Source organism: Mustela erminea, chromosome 1, assembly GCF_009829155.1.
Source record: "Mustela erminea isolate mMusErm1 chromosome 1, mMusErm1.Pri, whole genome shotgun sequence".
Classification (NCBI taxonomy): Eukaryota; Metazoa; Chordata; class Mammalia; order Carnivora; family Mustelidae; genus Mustela; species Mustela erminea.
In genome coordinates this window covers 151,928,139-151,949,858 of record NC_045614.1, presented here as the reverse complement: position 1 = coordinate 151,949,858, position 21,720 = coordinate 151,928,139, and the positions used below count along the sequence as shown (strand labels likewise).

General features: G+C 37.6%; 1 protein-coding gene across 3 annotated transcripts in view; it reads right to left on the bottom strand.

Moving 5' to 3' along the window:
* The window catches only part of TFDP2 (transcription factor Dp-2), a 171,835-nt gene that overhangs the window by 129,933 nt on the left and 20,182 nt on the right, over window positions 1–21,720 (bottom strand). The window contains exon 1 of one of the 3 annotated variants that reach the window (XM_032347002.1): window positions 6,932–6,953. The exons of the other annotated variants lie outside the window; for them this stretch is intronic. The gene's annotated coding sequence lies outside the window, so the exon portion shown is untranslated. Of the gene's footprint in view, window positions 1–6,931; window positions 6,954–21,720 lie in introns of those variants that run through there. 3 annotated transcript variants of the gene reach the window in all.

Here is a 21,720-nt window from a genome sequence, read left to right as displayed (position 1 = left end):
GAGAATAACTTCCTGTTGTTTTAAGCCACCTACTGTGTGACACTTTTTTATGGCAGCTGTAGGAAACTCACACACTAGGTTTTATACATGTCTTGTTATATTCCCAGGTTTTGGTGTTGTTTTAGCTTAACAGGTTCTTCTCCTGTCATACATGGAATTCTCCATCGTAGCTTCCAACCTGTTTATACGTAATAAAGTTACAGATTTCCATTTGCTAATTTTATAATCTCACCACAGAACTGAGTTTTTACCATCTGTAGTTTTTCAGTTGACTCTTGTATTTTTCAGGTATAAAATTATATGAAAATAGGGATTGTTGGATCTTTCAAGTTCATAGAACAATGAATGTAGTAGCCTGATTACAAATCTCTCTTTCAACTTCCCAAAACAGATATAAAATAAACAAGGAGAATAAATAAAACCACACAGGACCCACGACTTCAACACTATCATTCCTAGGAGACAGAGATTACAGCAATTTTCAAATTACCTGTAAGTAAAGGAAAACAAATAATTCCCACCGAAATCCCATTGCCTGCATACTGTAAGCCTAGGGATGCAGAGAGGGAAAGGAGGGAGGCCAAAAAGACTCCATGAAAAAGGGCACAGGGGTATAAGGAACTCAGAGAGGAAGCATAGAAAGGACTACCCCAGAGTGACAGAAGAACTCTCTAAAACTCTAAAACTTTGTCCACAGAATGCAGAGACACAACAACAAAAGCAAACTATATGCATACAAAAGTACTGCAAAAATCAGAAAAATACAAATGGAATGTTTGCTATTGATAGTTTTCTCTCCCAAAATGAACCATGGAGCCGGGGAAAACTAACACTCACTTCATATTGATTTAAATACCCTCAAACAAAAATGTGCAGAAAAAAACTTTAAGTCAGAAAGACAAAAACAAAGAATAAAAATGGACCAAAAAAAGAGAAAGAAATTTAAACAGAGTTGATGGAATGCCATAAAGAAATGGAATAAACAGTCACCTAGGTGGCTCAGCTCAGTTGGTTAGGTGTCTGACTCTTGGTTTTGGCTCAGGTTGTGATCTCAGGTCATGAGATCGAGCCCCATGTTGGGCTCCATGCTCAGCGGGTAGTCTGCTTGAGATCCTTTCCCTCCTTCCTCTGTCCCTCCCCCTGCTTGTGCTCTCTTTCCCTAAAATAAGCATATCTTAAAAAAAAAAAAAAAAAGAAACAGAATAAAAGACCAAATCATTTAAGAAATGAAAAACTAAATGAGATAAGGCACATGAGAACTTTTTTTTTTTTATTAACATATAATGTATTATTTGCCCCAGGGGTACAGGCTTACACACTTCACAGCACTCACCACAGCACATACCTTCCCCCAATGTCCATAACCCAATCACCCTCTCCATAACTTTTTTTTAAAGATTTATTTATTTATTTATTTACTTGAGAGAGAGAGAGAGAGAGAGAGAGAGAGACGGAGTGCCTGCACGCTCCTGGCAGGAGCAGGAGGGGCAGGAGAGAGACTCTGAAGCTGAGTTAGTGCTGACTGCAGAGCTGGACGTGGGGCTTGATCTCAGGACCCTGAGACCATGACCTAAGCCAAAACCAAAAGTTGGACATTTAACTGACTGAGTCACCCAGGCACCCTGAGAAAGAATAGATTTTAATGAAAACACAATAAAGGATGGTGAAGAAAAGGAGGAAAATGATAAAGAGAATGAAAATGACATAAAGAAAGAAGCAAAAGGGTCAGAGAGAAACTGGCTAAATGAAATGGGTAACAGGAAAGGAACATTAGTATTATTGGTGCCCCTGATGAAGAAAATCAAAACAATGGAACAGCACTAATATTAAAATTATAACATAAGGAAACTTCCCGGAAATAAAAGGGCTGAATCTACATGTTAAAAAGGCCTACCAGATACTTAAGAAAACTGACCCAGAATGATTGACTGTGACACATAGCCCAGTAAAACTGTATAAAGACAAAAAAACAAAAACAAAAAACAAAACTTCAGGGCTTCCAGGCAAACAGAAAAAACAATTTACAAAGGTAAAGGGTAAAGGTAAGGAATTTAGACTAGCAAAAGATTTCTCAAAAACAACATATAGAGCAAGATAATAGTAGAATAGTATTTTCAAGAAAACTTCAGGAAAGAAAATATAAACCAAGGATATTATATCCTGCTAAGCTGTGTACTTCAAGTTTCCAGGACATCAAAAAAACTGTTTTGGGGGTATGCTCCTTGACGATGGTCTTGGGAATGATTTTTTTTTTTTAACTTGACACCAAAGGCAAAGGCAACAAAAGCAAACACAAACAAGTGGGACTATATCAAACTAAAAAGCTCTGCACAGCAAAAGCAGCCATCAACAAAATGTAAAAGCCAACCTACTAAGTGGGAGAAAATATTTGAAAACTATACGTATGATAAAGGGTTAATATCCAAAATATATTAAAAAAATCATATAGCTCAAAAGCAAAAAACTCTCTGATTTTAAAATGGGAAGAGGAACTAATAGACACTTTCCCAAAGAAGACATACAGATGGTCAACAGACACATGAAAAGCTGCTCAACATCACTAATCAGCAGGGAAATGCAAATCAAAACCTCGAGAGATCACCTCACAATATTCAGAAAGACTGTCATCAAAGACACAAGAGATGAGTGGTTGGCATGAATGTGGAGAAAAGAACGCTTGTGCACTGTTGGTGGGAATGTAAATTGGTGCAGCCCACTATGGAAAACAGTATGGCAGTTCCTCAAAAAATTAAATTAGAACTACCATATGATCTAGCAATCTCACTTCTGGATATATATCCAAGGAATTAAATCACTAAAATCATTACCTCAAACAGGTATCTGCAGCCTGATTGTCACTACATGACATTATTCACAATAACCAAGACATGGTCAGAAACAATCTAAATGTTCTATCAACAGATGAATGGATAAAGAAAATGAGGTAGATACTGGAGAGGTGGTGGGGATAATTATTCAGACTTAGACAAAGAAGGAAATCCTAGCCATCGTAACAACCATGGATGACCTTGAGGGCATTACTAGTTAAGAGAAATAAATCAGAGAGAAAACAAATACTATATAACCTCACTTCTGTGTGGAATCTAAAAAACCTCAACGCCACAGAGACAGAAAAAGTATTGGTGGTTTGCCAGAGGCAGGGGGTGGGGTTGGGGGTGAACTGAGAGAAGCTGTGTCAAAAGGTACAAACTTTCCGTTATAAGTTATGGGGATGTAATGTATAGCATAGTGACCATAGTTAACAATGCAGTATTGCATATCTTAAAGTTGCGAAAAGAGTAAATTTTTAGAAGTTCTAATAAGAAGGGGCACCTGGGTGGCTCAGTGGGTTAAGCCTCTGCCTTCGGCTCAGGTCATGAACTCAGGGTCCTGGGATCGAGCCCCGCATCGGGCCCTCTGCTCAGCAAGGAGCCTGCTTCCCTCTCTCTCTGCCTGCCTCACTGCCTACTTGTGATCTCAGTCTGTCAAATAAATAAAATCTTAAAAAATAAAAATAAAAATAAAAATAAAAGTTCTAATAATAAGAAAAAAATTTGTATTAACTACACGAGGTGATAAATATTAATTAAACCTATTGTGGTCATTATTTTGCAATATATACATGTATCAAATCATTAAGTTGTACACTTTAAACTCATGTAATGTTATATGCCAATTCTATTAATAACTCAGGAGAAAAAGTCTGAATATGGTGGAACCCAGGGAATACTATAGATGTGTGTCCTTTCTGGGCAATCTATTAAAGGATGAGCTTCATCTAGCCAAAACATGCCTAGAAAATTTTTCAAGAGGACTACCAGTGAGCATTTTATATATTCAATTGTAGAGGTAACACTAAAACAAGACTGGGATCATAGAGTGAAGAACAACATGTAAAAGTACCTGCTTTGACAAAGTATAAAGAGAATACAACTAAAAGGTGGAACAAGCCACGAGAGAAAAGGAGGAAAATAAGGATTATTGATTGTTATATATAGTTAATACGTACACATCAAAGAATATCATTTAAAACTGATTGTAAAAAGTTAAGTTTAAAAAAAAGAGATAAAAGTCACTATAAAAAGTATTAATGGTACTAGTAGAATAAAAATACAGACCGCCTGAAAAAAAATATCTGTATCGTCCCCTGGAAAAAAAAATATATAAACCTTCCTAAATACCAAAAGAGATGCTTAAAAAAAGCAAAGAGGGGAGCGCCTGGATGGCTCAGTCGTTAAGAGTCTGCCTTCAGGGGCGCTGGATGGCTCAGTGGGTTAAAGCCCTTGCTTTTGGCTCAGGTCATGATCTCAGGGTCCTGGGATGGAGCCCCACATCAGGCTCTCTGCAGAAAGCCTGCTTCCCCTACTCTCTCTCTGTGCCTGCCTCTCTGCCTACTTGTGATCTGTCTGTCAAATAAATAAATAAAATCTTAAAAAAAAAAAGAGTCTGCTTCAGCTCAGGTCATGATCCCAGGGTCCTGGGATCAAGTCCTGCACACATCAGGCTCCCTGCTCAGCAGGAAGCCTGCTTCTCCCTCTCCAACTCCCCCTGTTTGTGTTCCCTCTCTCGCTGTGTCTATGTCAAATAAATAAATAAAATCTTTAAAAAAAAAAAAACACGCAAAGAGAACATATAGCGAACCACAGTAAATACAACAGAATGCACATAGTAATGATAAATAGTATGTGGCATTATAAGATACATAATATACTGTATTTTTTTTTTTTAGATTTTATTTATTTATTTCACAGATCACAAGTAGGCAGAGAGGCAGGCAGAGAGAGAGGAGAAAGCAGGCTCTCTGCAGAGCAGAGAGCCCGATGCGGAGCTCGATCCCAGAACCCCGGGATCATGACCTGAGCTGAAGGCAGAGGCTTTAACCCACTGAGCCACCCAGGCGCCCCCATAATATACTGTATTTGTGCTTTATCAGGATTGATTTAATAAATGGTATTTATACAACTGAATATCCACCAAAAAGAAAATGCAGAAAATTCCAACTATCTTATATTCATTTTTTTTTGAGAAAGAGAGAGGGAGTCTAGCATTCAGGAAGCTCCCAGGGAGTGCTCATATGAGACACAAGTATAAGGATGAAAAAAGACATGAAAAAAGGAATGAGGAGAAACTGACCTCAGTGAGGGTACACCTGGGGCCTTAGCTGATATTACATGGAACTTGGGCATGGGATGCCCTTCAGAGCTGTCCCAAATGGAGGCAAGTTGGGTTACTGCTGCTTCTTCTTTGTTTTTAATCTTTGCTTAAAAAATTTTTTTATTTTCTAGATTTTATTTATTTATGTGACAGAGACAGAGAGCACGAGAGAGGATGAGAGCGCCCAAGGTGGGGGTAGGGGGAACCCTGCAGAGGGAGAGGGAGCAGGCTCCCCACTGAGCAAGGAGCCTGACATAGGTCTCGATCCCAGGAGTCCTGGGATCATGACCTCAGCTGAAGGCAGACGCTTAACCAACTGAGCCACCCAGAAGCCCCTGGGTCGCTTCTCATATCCCTGCAGCACCCAGTCAGTTCTCACAGGATTCCTCTGAGAGCAAGCCTAACCTCAGGTAAGAAAGTGCCAGTACTCAGTTATGAAGAGCAGATCTGGGCAGAGTACTAGAGTATCCACTATAATTCTACAGCAGTGAAAATTAATTAAACACATGCCACAACAGTTAAACCTTATAAATGTAATGTATTTATATACCTTTCAAAGTGACATATATAAGTCACTAATATCACTTAAAAATGTACACTTATAGAATAAAAATATAAGGGCTGCCTGGGTGGCTCAGTGAGTTAAGTGTCTGTTCTTTGGCTCCAGAGTCATGATCCCAGGGTCCTGGGATCAAGCCCTGCAAACAGGCTCTCTGCTCTGCAGGGAATCTGCTTTTCCACACACCACCCCCAACCTCCTGCGGACTCTTGCGTGTTCTCTCAAGTGAATAAATAAAACTTAAAAATAAAAATAAAAATATAAGAAGCACACAAGAATTACAAGATACCAAATTTCGCCTCTCCATGCAAAAGAACAAAGGTTCTTTTTAGGTTGGGGAATAGAGAACCTTCAACATTATGTTGGACTGTATAAGGAGAGTTAATAGGTTATAAAGGGGATTAATTTTATCATTCCATATACTTATTTACTTGTATATCTCAAACATTTAAGTCAAAAAGAGAAAGAAAAGAAAAATAGTAACCACATCTGTGTCTTTTCAAACAATAAACCATAAACACTTACAAACTTAATCAAGAAAAAAAGAGAGAAAACACAAATATGCAGCGTACGAAAGGATTAAAGAGAAAAAGTACCACAGAAGCAGAAGGAATTTAAAAATTTTAAGAGCTATTTTGTTCAGCCTGGAGCAAATAAATGAGAACCTGAAAAAAATGGATGATTTTCCAATAAGATATAAGTTACCAAATTTGCCTCCAGAAGAATGAGATGATCTAAGTGGACTAATTACCATAGAAAAAAATTAAAATTGTCAAAGTGTTGCCCATCTAACTGGCAATGGGGCCCATACTCTTTTATAGATAAGTTTTAACAAAAAGAAAAATTATATTTTTACTTATTTATTAATAATTATTTAAATAGTAGTGCTTTTTAACCAAAAGCTAAGATAGGCTTTTAAAGATGTTAAAATATATTATATATTCATTATAAAATAGTCTTCCTAGGGGTGCCTGGGTGGCTCAGTGCGTTAGGCCGCTGCCTTCAGCTTGGGTCGTGGTCTCAGGGTCCTGGGATCGAGCCCTGCATCGTGCTCCTCTGCTCAGCAGGGAGCCCTGCTTCCTCCCTCTCTCTCTGCCTGCCTCTCTGCCTGCTTGTCATCTCTCTCTGTCAAATAAATAAATAAAATCTTTAAAAAAAAAATAGTCTTCCTAAATCCTTGTTATAAATACTTAATAAAAAGCAAATGACGAGGGGCACCTGGGTGGCTCAGTGGGTTAAGGCTCTGCCTTCAGCTCAGGTCAAGACCCACATCAGGGCTCTGCTCAGCAGGGAGCCTGCTTCCCCCTCTCTCTCGGTCAAATAAATAAATCTTTAAAAAAAAAAAAAAAAAGGAAAATTACAATTACTTAATTTGAAATTATATTTTACGAAGAATGCACATAGAATTTTATCAAATGCCCTTTCAGCATCTATGGATGTATTTTTCATTAAGTGTCATTCAAGAAACAGTCCAGTTAAAGAAAAAAATAAGAAAGAATGTCAATTATCACTACTCACCATTATTACATAACATTGTTCTACAGGCAGATACCAGCCAATGCAATTATGCAAAAGAATGATAGAAGTATGTAAAATAGAACTGATGAGGTAATATTATCATATTTAGATATGACTGTTTACAGAGAAGCCCCAAGAGAATCAAGCTCTTTCAAACCAGGAAAGTACTTCCAGACAAGGCTGATTACAAAATTCATACTCAGAATTCAGCAATTTTCTGATACGTAAAACTATGTCTTCTGATAACAACTATTTAAGAGGAGTAAATGGGAAAAAATTACCCCTATTTACAGTAGCAATGACCAAAAAAGGTAAGAAACTCAGCAAGAAATATACAGAGATTTCTTTTTAAAAATGTAAAAAAAAAATGCCAAGATCTTGAACAACAAATGCAATCATACCAGTATCAACTGCCCCCAAACTGACAAATACAATGAATAACAATAAAATTATTTTTTCTTTTTAATTAGATCAATTCATTCAAACAGTTAATATGAAATGTAAGACTTAAAACCATAAAACTCAGAAGAAAATATAGGGCAAAAGATGCATGGAATTGATCTGGCATAGACTTCTTGGATATGACACCAAAGGTATAGGCAAAAAGAAAAAAACATGGAATCTGTATGCATAAGTTTTCAAATTTGTGCATCAAAACACACTATCCACAGAGAAAAAAAACATCCCATAGGTTGGGAGAAAATATTTGGAAATCATATGTCTGACAGGAAACTAATATCCAAAAAACACAGAGAACTCCTGAAACTCAACAACAATAGCAACAACAAAAACCAATTCTATTAAAAAATGGGCAAAGGACTTGAATGGACATTTCTCCAGAAGATATACAAATGCCCAATAAGCAAGTGATATATGGTCAATATCATTAACCATTAGAGAAATGTAAACCAAAACTACCTAAGATACCACTTCATACCCATTAGGATGACTACTACCAGGAAAACAGAAAATAAGTACTGACAAGGATATGAAGAAAATGGAACCTGTGCCCTACTGATAGGAATATAAAATGGTACAGCCACTATAAAAAGCAGTATGGATGCCCCTCAAAAAGTTAAAAATTAAAAATAGAATTTCCATATGATCCAGAAATTCCACTGCTACGTATACCCAGAAGAACTGAAAGCAGGGTTTTGAAGAGGTATTTGCACACCCAGGTTCACAGCAGCATTATCCACAGTAGCTAAAACATGGAAGCAATTCGTATCCATCAATAGATGAATGATTAAGAAAAATTCCATACAATGGAATAATATTCAACCTTTAAAAGGAAAGAAATTTCTGACATGTGCTACAACATGGATGAGTCTTGAGGGTATTATGCTAAGCAAAATAAGCCAGTCAAAAAAAGACTACTACTGGAGGCTGGGAAGATAGTGGAGGAGGAGGACCCAAAGCTTGCCTCATCCCACAGACAGAACTAGATTAACGCTCACATCAACATAAATAACCCAGAAAATAACCCAAAGACTGGCAGAACAAACTACAAACTAAAAGTAGAGTAGAGGCCACATCAAAGAAGGGAGGAAGAATGGAGACGCAATTTGGGAGAAAAGACCACAGCTATGTGCAGTAGGGAAAGAGCTGGCAGTACAAAGAAGGGCAAAAAAAAAAAGACTGTCACACAAGGGAGCCTACACAAGGAAGATGATTCCCCGTAACATTTGGTGCAGTTTTTTTTTTTAAGATTACATATTTATTTATTTATTTATTTGACAGAGATCACAAATAGGCAGAGAGGAGGGGTGGGGAGGGAGACAGGCTCCCCATTGAGCAGAGAGCCCAATGCTGGGCTCCATCCCAGGACCCTGAGATCATGACCTGAGCCGAAGGTAGAGGCTTTAACCCGCTGAGCCACAACATTTGGCTTTGAAAGTGAGAGGGGCCAAATTTCATGAGTTCTTAAACCAGTGGGACTTAAAGTCTGGAACTTGAAAAATCAGTGGGCTCAGTTCTGGGAGAGCTCTAAGAGCTAAAGAAGTTAAGTCCCTATGCTTAAAGAGACAGTGACAAACAGCTTGCAGAAATACAGCATAGAAGCAACAGTTTGAAAAATTCCTGAGGCAGACAGGAAGGAGTTATTTACTCATCTCAGACCAAGTCCAGGAGAGGCAGGATGCAGGGAGACCTCTCCAAGAACAAAGGAACCAGCAGGCTCCATTTCTCTCCCCCGTCTCCCAGTATAAACACAATGGCCATAGGCAGGAACCAGCTCATTGCTAACACTCACTATCTAATTTGCTTACACCAAGCCTCACTCCCATGTGCTTGGATGATCTGCCCTTCCCAGTCATGCTTGCCTCAGTCCTGGCACTGCGGGTCTCCTCTGCCATAAGACCGTTGCAAAGCCTGCCAACACCATGTCTCCAAACTGAGCATTTTACAGGGCCTCAGTATTAGTGGCAGCAACAGCAGGTTTCATTTTGCAAGCAGACCAGAGCACACCTTACTAGAACACATCCTACCCTGGTCAAGACCAAACATTGCCCACAACAGGCAAAAGGAACCTCTGAAGATGACTGGACTGAAGGAAAAAGAAGCCAGGGCACACTAGCAGGTCATAAGCAATAAACATACGAGATGCTCCCTGAAGCACCAGGTCCTGGGGAACAGAAAAACTGTACAGCAGGGCATTACAGGATGTCTTCTTCATGTGAATATAACCTCCAAGTGCAGGAGATACAGCTCACTTTCCTAACAGAGAAACAGACAAACAGAGAGAGGCAAAATGAGGAAACAGAGGAATATGTTCCAAATGAAAGAACAGGACAAAAACCACAGCAAAAGACCTAAACAAAACATGAAGAGGTAATATGCCTGATAGAGAACTGAAAGTAATGATTATAAAAATACTCACCAGACTTGAGAAAAGGGTGGAAAACATCAGTGAGACCCTTAACAAGGAGATAAAAAAGAACCAGTAAGAGATGAAGAACACAACAAATGAAATTAAAAATACCTGATGAAAGCAGAGGAACAAATTAATGACCTGGAAGACTAAGTAATGAAAAGCAATCAAGTTGAGTGAGTGAGTGGGAAAAAAAAAAAACACAAACTGAGAATAGTCTCAAGGAACTCAATGACTCCATCAAGTGCAGTAACATTCACATTATAGGGAGCCCAGAACAAGAAGAGAAAGAAAAGGGGGCAGAACATTTATTTGAAGAAATAATAGCTGAAAACTTCCCTAATATGAGGAAGCAAACAGGTATCTAGATCCAGGAGGCACAACAATGCCCCCAGCAAAATCAACCCTAGGAGGTCCACACCAACATATATAGTTATTAAAATGCAAAAATTAATGATAAAGATGAAATATTAAAAGCAGTAAGAGAAAAGAACAGTTACATACAATGGCAGCATGATAAGGCTATCAGAAGATTTTTTAGCAAAAACTCTGCAGACCAGAAGAGAGTGGCATGATATATTCAAGGGGCTGAAAAGGAAAAATGTGCAGCCAAGAATATTCTGTCCAGCAAGACTACCATTCAGAATAGAAGGATAGACAATGAGTTTCCCAAACAAAAACTAAAAGAATTTATGATCACTAGACCAGCCCTACAAGAAATTAAAGGGGGCTCTTTAAGTGGAAAGGAAAGACCGTTAAGTGAGAGTATGGAAAGTAGGGATCACAAAAGAAGTTTAAAAAAAAAAAAGTATACCTGTAAAAATCAATCAAGGGATTCACAAAATAAAAGGATGTCAAATATGATACCATATTTGAAAAACATGGGGGAGACAGGAGTAAAGAATGAGTTCAAACTTGAATGACCATCAACTTAATACAGACTGCTATAGGGCGCTTGGGTGGCTCAGGGGGTTGAGCCGCTGCCTTCGACTCGGGTCATGATCTCGGGGTCCTGGGGTCGAGTCCTGCATCGGGCTCTCTGCTTGGCAGGGAGCCTGCTTCCCTCTCTCTCTCTGTCTCTGCCTGCCTCTCCATCTACTTGTGATCTCTCTCTGTCAAATAAATAAATAAAATCTTAAAAAAAAAAAAATACAGGGGCGCCTGGGTGGCTCAGTGGTTTAAGCCGCTGCCTTCGGCTCAGGTCATGATCTCAGGGTCGTGGGATCGGGTCCCGCATCGGGCTCTCTGCTCGGCAGAGAGCCTGCTTCCCTCTCTCTCTCTCTGCCTGTCTCTCCATCTACTTGTGATTTCTCTCTGTCAAATAAATAAATAAAATCTTTTAAAAAAATAAATAAATAAAAATAAATAAATAAAAATAAATTAAAAAAAATACAGACTGTTATATGCAAAATATATTCTATACAAACCTAATGATAACCATAAATCAAAAACTAATAGATACACAAAGAATAAAGAGAAAGGAATCCAATTATATCACTAAAGATAGTCAGGACACCATGAAAGAGCAAGAGAAGGAACAGAGAAAAACCATAAAAACAACCACAAAACAAGTAACAAAATGTCAAAAATGCTTATAATTACTTTGAATATGAATGGACTAAATATTCTAATCAAAAGTCAGAGTGACAGAGTGGATTAAGAAAAAAATTGCTGCCCACAAGATACTCTTTTCAGTCCTAGAGACACCTGAAGATTAAAAGTGAGGGGATGACAGATGGCCAACAGACACATGAAAAAGTGCACTGCATCACTCGGCATCAGAGAAATACAAATCAAAACCACAATGAGATATCACCTCACACCAGTCAGAATAGCTAAAATTAACAAGTCAGGAAATGACAGATGCTGGCGAGGATGTGGAGAAAGGGAACCCTCCTATACTGTTGGTGGGAATGCAAGCTGGTGCAACCACTCTGGAAAACAGCATGGAGGTTCCTCAAAAAGTTGAAAATAGAGCTACCCTACAACCCAGCAATTGCACTATGGGTTTTCACCCTAAAGATACAAATGTAGTGATCCAAAGGGCACGTGCACCTGAATGTTGATAGCAGCAATGTACACAATAGCTAAACTATGGAAAGAACCTAGATGTCCATCAACAGATAAATGGATAAAGAAGATGTGGTATATATATACAATGGAATACTATGCAGCCATCAAAAGAAATGAAAACTTGCCATCTGCAACAACATGGATGGAACTAGAGGGTATTATGCTTAGCGAAATAAGTCAATCAGAGAAAGACAGCTATCATATGATCTCCCTGATATGAGGAAGTGGCGAAGCAATGTGGGAGGTTTGGGGGGTAGGAAAAGAATAAATGAAACAAGATGGGATCAGGAGGGAGACAAACCATAAGACTCTTTTTTTTTTTTTTAAAGATTTTATTTATTTATTTGACAGACAGAGATCACAGGTAGGCAGAGAGGCAAGCAGAGAGAGAGGAGGAAGCAGGCTCCCCGCTGAGCAGAGAGCCCGATGTGGGGCTCGATCTCAGGACCCCAGGATCATGACCTGAGCCGAAGGCAGAGGCTTTAACCCACTGAGCCACCCAAGTGCCCCAAACCATAAGACTCTTAATCTCCCAAAACAAACTGAGGGTTACTGGGGGGAGGGGGGAGTGAGAGGGTGGTGGGGTTATAGACACTGGGGAGGGTATGTGCTATGGTGAGTGCTGTGAAGTGTGTAAACCTGGTGATTCACAGACCTGTATCCCTGGGGCTAATAATATATTATATGTTTATAAAAATTTTTTTAAATTATTTTTTAAAAATGTGAAGGGATGGAGAAACATTTATTATGCAAATGATATCAAAACAAAGCCAAGATAGCAATACTTATACTGGACAACATAGACTTTAAAACAAAGACCGTAACAAGAGACAAAGAAAGACACAATATAATAAAGGAAACAATCCAACAAAAAGATGTAATAATTATAAATATTTATGCACCCAAAATGAGAGTACCAAAATACACAAAACCATTAACAACAAACATTAACAAAACTATCATAAGAATAGAATAATAGAAGGGACCTGAATACTCCACTTACATCAACAGAGCAACCATCCAAATAGAAAATCAATAAGGAAACAGTGGCTTTGAATGACACATTGAACCAGATGGATTTAACAGATATATTCAGAACACTCCATCCTAATACAGCAGAACACACATTCTTTTCAAGTGCACATACAGCATTCTCCAGAATAGATCACATATTAGGCCACAAAACAAGTCTCAACAAATTTAGAAAGATTTAAGTGATAAATGCATCTTTTTTTACCTCAATGCTGTGAAATTAGAAATTAACCTCAAAAAAAAAAATCTGCAAAGAGCAAAAGTACATGAAGGTTAAATAACGTACTACTGGGGCGCCTGGTTAGTTCAGTCAATACAGCATACAACTCTTGATCTCAGGGTCATGAGTTCAAGGCTCACACTGAGTAGAGAGCTTACTTAAAACAAACAAACATAAGATACATGCTACTAAACGACGAGTGGGTCAACCAAGAAATCAAAATTACATGGAAACAAATGAAAATGAAAACACAATGGTCCAAAATCTGTGGGATGCAGCAAAAGCAGTTCTAAAAGGTAAGTTTATAGCAATACAGGCCTACTTCAAGAAGCCAGAAAAGACTCAAATAAACAATCAAGTAATCTTACACCTAAAAAAGCAAGAAAAAGAACAAGCAAAACCCAAAACTAGCCAAAAGAAGGAAATAAAAAAGATCAGAGCAAAAATAAATGATATAGAAACTAAAAAAACAATAGACAGATCACTGAAACCAGGAGCTGGTTCTCTTAAAATATCGACAAAATTGATTGACCTCTAGCTAGAGTCATAAAAAAGAGAGAGAGCTCAAAAATTCACAAATGAAAAAGAAGAAATAACTAACACCACAGAAATAAAAACAGTTCTAAGAGAATATCATGAAAAATCATATGCCAACAAATTGGACAACCTAAAAGAAATGGATAAATTCCTAGAAACACACAACCTACCAAAACTGAAGCAGGAAGAAACAGAAAATTTGAACAGACTAATTACCAGCAGTAAACTGAGTCAGTAATCAAAAAACTCCAAACAAACAGAAGCACCAGACAGCTTCACAGGCGAATTCTGGCAAACATTTAAAGAAGAGTTAATACTTATTCTTCTTGGAACACCTGAGTGGCACAGTCAGTTAAGCGTCCAGCTCTTGATTTCAGCTGGGGTCATGATCTCAGGTTGTGAGATCGAGCCCTGAATTGGGCTCCATGCTTGGCGTAGAGCCTGCTTAAGATTCTCTCTCCCTCTACCCACCCCCCCCCCAAAAAACCAAACTTACTCTCAAACTATGCCCCCAAAAATAAGAGGATGGGAATCTTCCAATATCATTCTATGGGGCCAGCATAATCCTGATACCAAACAAGATAAAAACACCACAAAAAAAAGAAGACTATAGGCCAATATCTCTGATGAACAGATGCAAAAAACCCTCAACAATATTCTAATAAACCAAATTCAACAACACATTAAAAAAATCGTTCACCACAATCCTGTGAGATTTATTCCCTGGATGCAAGGGTGGTCCAATATCTGCAAATCATTCAATGAGATACATCAATAAAAGAAAAGATAAAACCATATGGTCATCTCAATAGATGCAAAAAAATTGACAAAGTATAATATTCATTCATAATAAAAATCCTCAACAAAGTAGGTTTAGAGGAAAAATACCTCAACATAATAAAGGCCTATATGAAAAACCTGTAACAATCATCATATTCAATGGGGAAAAACTGATAGCTTTTCCCCTAAGGTCAGGAATAAGACAATGATGTCCACTCTCACAACTGTTACTCAACATAACACTGGAAGTCCTAGCCACAGCAATCAGACAACAAAAAGATATAAAAGGCATCTAAATTGGTAATGAAGATGAAAACTTTCACTATTTGCAAATGACATGATACTATATATAGAAAATCCTAAAGACCACCAAAAAACTATGAGAACTTGATAAATGAATTCGGTAAAGTCTCAGAATACAAAATCAATGTACAGAAATATGTTGCTTTTCTATGCACTAACAAAGAGGCAGCAGAAGGAGAAATTAAGAAAACAATCTCATTTACAATTGCACCAAAAATAATAAAACACCTAGTAATAAACTTAACCATGGAAGTGAAAGACCTGTACTCTGAAAATTATAAAACACTGATGAAAGGAATTGAAGACAACACTAAGAAGTGGAAAGACATTCCATGCTTCATGGATTGGAAGAAAAATATTGTTAAATAACAATAACAAATACTGTTAAAATGTCCACACTACCCAAAGAAATCTACACATTTAATGTAATCCCTATCAAAATACCAACAACATCTTTCGCAGAGCTAGAACAAATAATCCTAAAATTTGTATGGAACCACAAAAGATCCTGAATAGCCAAAGCAATTTTTTTTTAAAGATTTTATTTATTTATTTGACAGAGAGAAATCACAAGTAGATGGAGAGGCAGGCAGAGAGAGAGGGAAGCAGGCTCCCCGCTGAGCAGAGAGCCCGATGCGGGACTCGATCCCAGGACCCTGAGATCATGACCCGAGCCGAAGGCAGCGGCTTAACCCACTGAGCCACCCAGGCGCCCCAGCCAAAGCAATTTTGAAAAAACAAAACAAAACAAAACTTGAGGTGTCACAACTCCAGACTTCAAGTTATATTACAAAGTTGTGAGAAATGAAAACAATATGGTACTGGCACAATTAATCTTTGACAAAGGAGGAAGGAATATGCAATGGGAAAAAGACAGTCTCTTCAACAAGTAGTATTGGGAAAACTGGACAGTTACATGCAAAACAATGAAACTAGATCACTTTCTTACATCACACACAAAAATAAATTCAAAATGGATTAAAGACATAAATGGAGAACTGAAACCATAAAAATCCTAGAAGAGAACACAGGAAGTAATTTCTTTGACAATGGTCATAGCAACATTTTTCTAGACATGTCTCCTCAGACAAGGGAAATAAAAGCAAAAATAAACTATTGGTACTACAAAATAAAAAGCTTCTGCACAGCAAAGGAAACAATCAACAAAACTAAATGGCAATCTATTTGAGAAGACTGAATAAGAAGATATTTACACAACATATCCAATAAAGGGTTAGTATCCAAAGTATATAAAGAACTGACATTACTCAACATCCCCAAAACAAATAATCCAATTAAAAAATGAGTAGAAGAAATGAATAGACATTTCTCCAAAGAAGACATACAGATGGGAAACTGACACATGAAAAGATGCTCAACATCATACATCACCAGGGAAATGCAAATCAAAACTACAATTAAAAAAAAAAAACAAAAAACTAAAAAACCCCACAAACCTACAGTGAGATTATCACCTCACATCTGTCAGAATGACTAAAATAAAAACACAAGAAAGAACAAATGATGGCAAGGATGTAGAGAAAGGAGACACCTGGGTGGCTCAGTGGGTTAAGCCTCTGCCTTAAGCTCAGGTCATGATCTCAGGGTCCTGGGCTTGAGCCCCGCATTGCGCTCTCTGCTAGGCAGGAATCTGCTTCCCCTTCTTTCTCTGCCTGCCTCTCTGTCTACTTGTGATCTCTCTCTCTCTCTCTCTCTGTCAAATAAATAAAATCTTTAAAAAAAAAAAAAAAAGGATGTGGAGAAAGGAACCCTGTTGGTGGGAACACAAACTGTACAACCACTGTGGAAAACAGTATGGAGGTTCCTCAAAAAGTTAAAAATATAACTACCTGACTATCCAGGAATCGGAATACTGAATATTTACCATAATACAAAAACACGAATTCAAAGGATACATGTACCCTTATGTTTACTGCATTATTTCCAATCACGAAATTATGGAAGGAGCTCAAGTATCCATCAACAGATAAATATAAACATGTAAGATAAATATATATATACACTACACACACACACACACACACACACACACATACATACAGTGGAGTGTTATTCAGCCATGAAAAATAATGAAGTCTTCCCATTTGCAACAACATGGATGGAGCTAGAGAGTATAATCCTAAGCAAAATAAATCAGAGAAACATAAATACCATACAATTTCACTTACATCAGGAATTTAAGAAACAAAGCTAATGAGCAAAGGTTAAAAAAAAAAAGGGAGAGACACAAAACAAGAAACAGACTTTTTAAAAAAATTAACATATAATGAATTTGTATCAAGGGTACAGGTCTGTGAATCATCAGTCTTACACATTTCACAGCACTCACCATAGCACATACCCTCCCCAATGTCCATCACCCAGCCACCATATTCCTTCCCACCCCTCAGCAGCCCTCAGTTTGTTTCCTGAGATTAAGAGTCTCTTATGGTTTGTTTCCCTCCCCAGTCCCATCTTGTTTCATTTTTCCCTCCCTTCCCCCATGAACCCCTGCCCTGCCTCTCAAATCCTCATATCAGAGAGATCATATAATTGTCCTTCTCAGATTGACTTATTTTGCTTAGCATAATACTCTCTAGTTCTATCCACATCATTACAAATGGCAAGATTTGGGGTTTTTTATGGCTGCATAGTATTTCATTGTATATATACACATCTTTATCCATTCATCTGTTGATGGACATGTAGGCTCTTTCCTTAGTTTGGCTTTTGTGGACATCGCTGCTATAACCATTTGGGTGCATGTGCCCCTTTGGATCACTACATTTGTATCTTTAGGGTATATACCCAGTAGTGTAATTGCTGGGTCACAGGGTAGCTCTATTTTCAACTCTTTGAGGAAGCTCCATCTGTTTTCTAGAGTGGCTGCACCAGCTTGTATTCCCACTAAGAATACAGGAGGGTTTCCCTTTCTCCACACCCTCACCAACACCTGCTGTTTCCTGACTGGTTAATTTTAGCCATTCTGACTGGTGTGAGGTGGTATTTCACTGTGGTTTTGATTTGTAAAGAAACAGACTCTTAACTGCAGAAAACAAACTTATAGTTAACAGGAGGGAGGGGAGGATGATATAAGTGATGGGGATTAAAGACTACACTTAACACGATGAATACTAAGTAATGTATAGAATTGTTCCATCACAATATTGTGCACCTGAAACTAAAAGAACACTGTATGCTACCAATATTGGAATTAAAACAAAAAACATAATTTTCAGAAGTACATATATGTGTATACAGACAAGTACTGTGTGATTATACTTTATGTAAAGTACTTAGAGTAGTCAAAATCACAGAGAAAGAAAGTAGAGTGGTTATTGCCAGGGGCTGGGGTGAAGGTAGGGGACGGGAATGAGGAATTATTAACACGTACTGAGTTTCAGTTTTATAAGATGAAAAAGAGTTATGAATATGGGTGGTGGTGGTTGCACAACATTATAGATGTACTTAATACCACTAAAGTATATATTTAAAAATGGTTAAAATTTTAACTTCTGTGTGTATTTTAACATGACAAAATTTAATAAAGCAGGGGATGAGCCAAAAAAAAAAGTTATATGAAAAAATGAGCAAGAATATCCATACAAATTCTGGAAACATAAAGTAAGGAATGGCCTCACTCAATTATTAAAAAAAAGTTATAAAGTTATAATTATGGGATCCCAGGTGGCTTAAAAGTGTTAAATTATTAAAATATTATACACTATAAATGAAAAGGCATAGTTTGACAGAGAAAAAGAAGTCTAAGGATAGATTCAAATCCTTATGGATTTCTTTTTTTAAAGATTTTATTCATTTATCTATTTATTTATTTGAGAGAGAGAGCACAAGCGTGCACGCACACAATTAGGGCAGAGGGAGAGGGACAAGCGGACTCCCAGTTGAGCCGAGAGCCCCATACAGAGCTCAATCCCAGGACCATGAGATCATGACCTGAGCGGAAGGCAGCCACTTAACTGACTGAGCCACCCAGGTGCCCCTATTTCTCTCTCTTCCTTTTCTTAAAGATTTATTTTTTTAAAGAGAAAGAGCATGCATGTACATGTGAACAAGTCTAAGGGGGAGTAGGAGGAGTTAGAATGGCAGGGAGAGGAACTGGGAAAGAATCTCAAGCAGATCCAGTGCTGAGCGTGGAACCCAATGCAGAGCTTGATGTCACAACTCTGAGATCCTGACCTGAGCTGAAACCAAGAGTCCCACGCTTAACAAACTGAGCCACCCATGTGCCCCTTTATTTCTTTATAGAAACCGCGTGTGTATCAAAATTGACACTTCAAATCAGTGGGGTATAAGTAGTTTAGGTGGATTATTGAATAGTGTTGAGATAAGAAATAATTGAGTAATCATCTGAAAAAAATCGGAACTATAATGTTCACCTTATTAAAAATAAATTCCAGGGGCGTTGGGTGTTATAATCTCCATGTGTGCAGAACTTTTCTAACTATGAACCCAAACCCAGAAGTCATTAAAGAAAAAAACTGATATGATTGCAACATATGTATATGTATCATTTTATAACATCACTTACAACACCACAATGCAAGTCATAGGAAAAGTCAACTGGCAAAAAGTATCTGAAATTCACATTACAGAAAAAAAGTTAATTTCTATATTATGAAAGCTCCTGTAAATAAACAGAACACCAAGAGACTTAAAAAAAAAAAAATGGCCAAAGGGTATAAAACAAAAAACACAAATGGCTTTTAAACATAAAAAACAGGGACGCCTGGGTGGCTCAGTGGGTTAAAGTCTCTGCCTTCAGCTCAGGTCATGATCTCAGGGTCCTGGGATGGAGCCCCACATCGGGCTCTCTGCTCGGCAGGGAGCCTGCTTCCTCCTCTCTCTCCGCCTGCCTCTCTGCCTACTTGTGATATCTGTTTGTCAAATAAATAAATATTTTTTAAAAATAAAATAAAATAAACAAAATACAAACAAAAAACATTAAAAAACAGTTCAACCTCTCTCATAAGAGAAATACAAATAAAGTTGTAATATACAGGATCAAAAATATTATATCGATATTATATATCATTTATTATACTGAAATATATATATAGATTATACTGAGTATATTGAAAAGAATGGAGAAAAACTTTTTCATACTTTGCTGGTGCAAGAATAAACAGGTACAATTTTTCTGGCAGGTAATTTCACCATATAAATGAAAATCGTAAATGCAAATATCCTGAGTTTTTTTCTATAGAGTAACATAAAAAAAAATATATGTATATACACACACACACACACACACACGGATACTCACTATGGTATCATTTCTATAGCAAAAAAAGAAGACAAACCCCAACCGTTTACCAATAGTAGATGGGTTGAAGAAATCATGGCCTAAAAAAAGGAATGAGGGAGCGCATGGGGTTGTGATATGGAATGACCTCCAGTGTAAAGTATTCACAGTGAAAAGGGCCAAGTTATAGAGAAGTATGTGTGGTATACTACCATTTTTGGAAAAAGACAATCTCTGAGGCAATTGGACTGGCAGGCTATACAGATGAATGGAAAGAACACATTCCTTTGATTACAGTGTTAAGTAATAGTAGGATGACTACTTACACCCTTTACACATTTTGTATTTTACACCTTGAACACAAACTACCTATGTAATATACTAACTTTTAAAAACTCTGTATTTACCTTCAAAGAAACAATGCTTCCATTTTCGTAAGTAGAAATAATCATCTGCACCATAGAGAAACAGAGTATGGTTTTCATACTATTTTAGATAGAATCCTCCGTTAGGGAGCTTGAAAAGACATAATTATTATATTGTAATCAAATCCTATATAAAGAAAAGTCTTTTTTTTTACAACAGGACAGAGAACAACTAAACAAGACCAAGTTCACTAAATTTGATGACACTCAATCCAAGTTAGCTAGCTAAATCTGGGATTCCTAGACAAAATTAGAGAACAGTTTCTTAAAAGCCAGAAGATGGCGATATTACCTCATTAAAGTCTCACTCGGCAAGGTATCTGTCTCTGACCTTACTTCTTAACAAACCTGATTTTCCTCCTTAGGTCTCTCCTTGCCTTCCTGCATTCCCTCCTCTATTTACCTATGCTTCTACTCTTCACCCATGATATGAAACTGAAATAAACAGTGGAAAAGAAAGATAAAGAAATTCCTGAATTTATAACAACACTATTTTTAAGTGCATATAACAGAACTGAAATATATTATAAGGTTTTTGTCTTTTTTTTTTAAGATTTTATTTATTTATTTGACAGAGAGACATCACAAGTAGGCAGAGCAGCAAGCAGAGAGAGAGGGAAAAGCAGGCTCCCTGCCACGCAGAGAGCCCGATGCGGGGCTGGATCCCAGGACTCTGAGATCATAACCCAAGCCAAAGGCAGACTTAACTCACTGAACCACCAGGTGCCCCTATTATAAGGTTTTTATGGTTAATTATGAACACAGGATTATTTTCGAGTTTTCTTCTGAAACTACACTAAAATGACGCTAAAAGACTAAAAAAGGACAAGCCCATCCAAAAAACCTTTATTTATATATATATAATGAAAGGAGACCATAGCTGATGAAAGACATAAAGCTTTTTGAAGCTAGCTAGAGGACCACTGAATGAATAGTAACTGGCTTGGTAAAACAGACAAGCCAAACCTGTGTGTGTGAGGGTTGGTG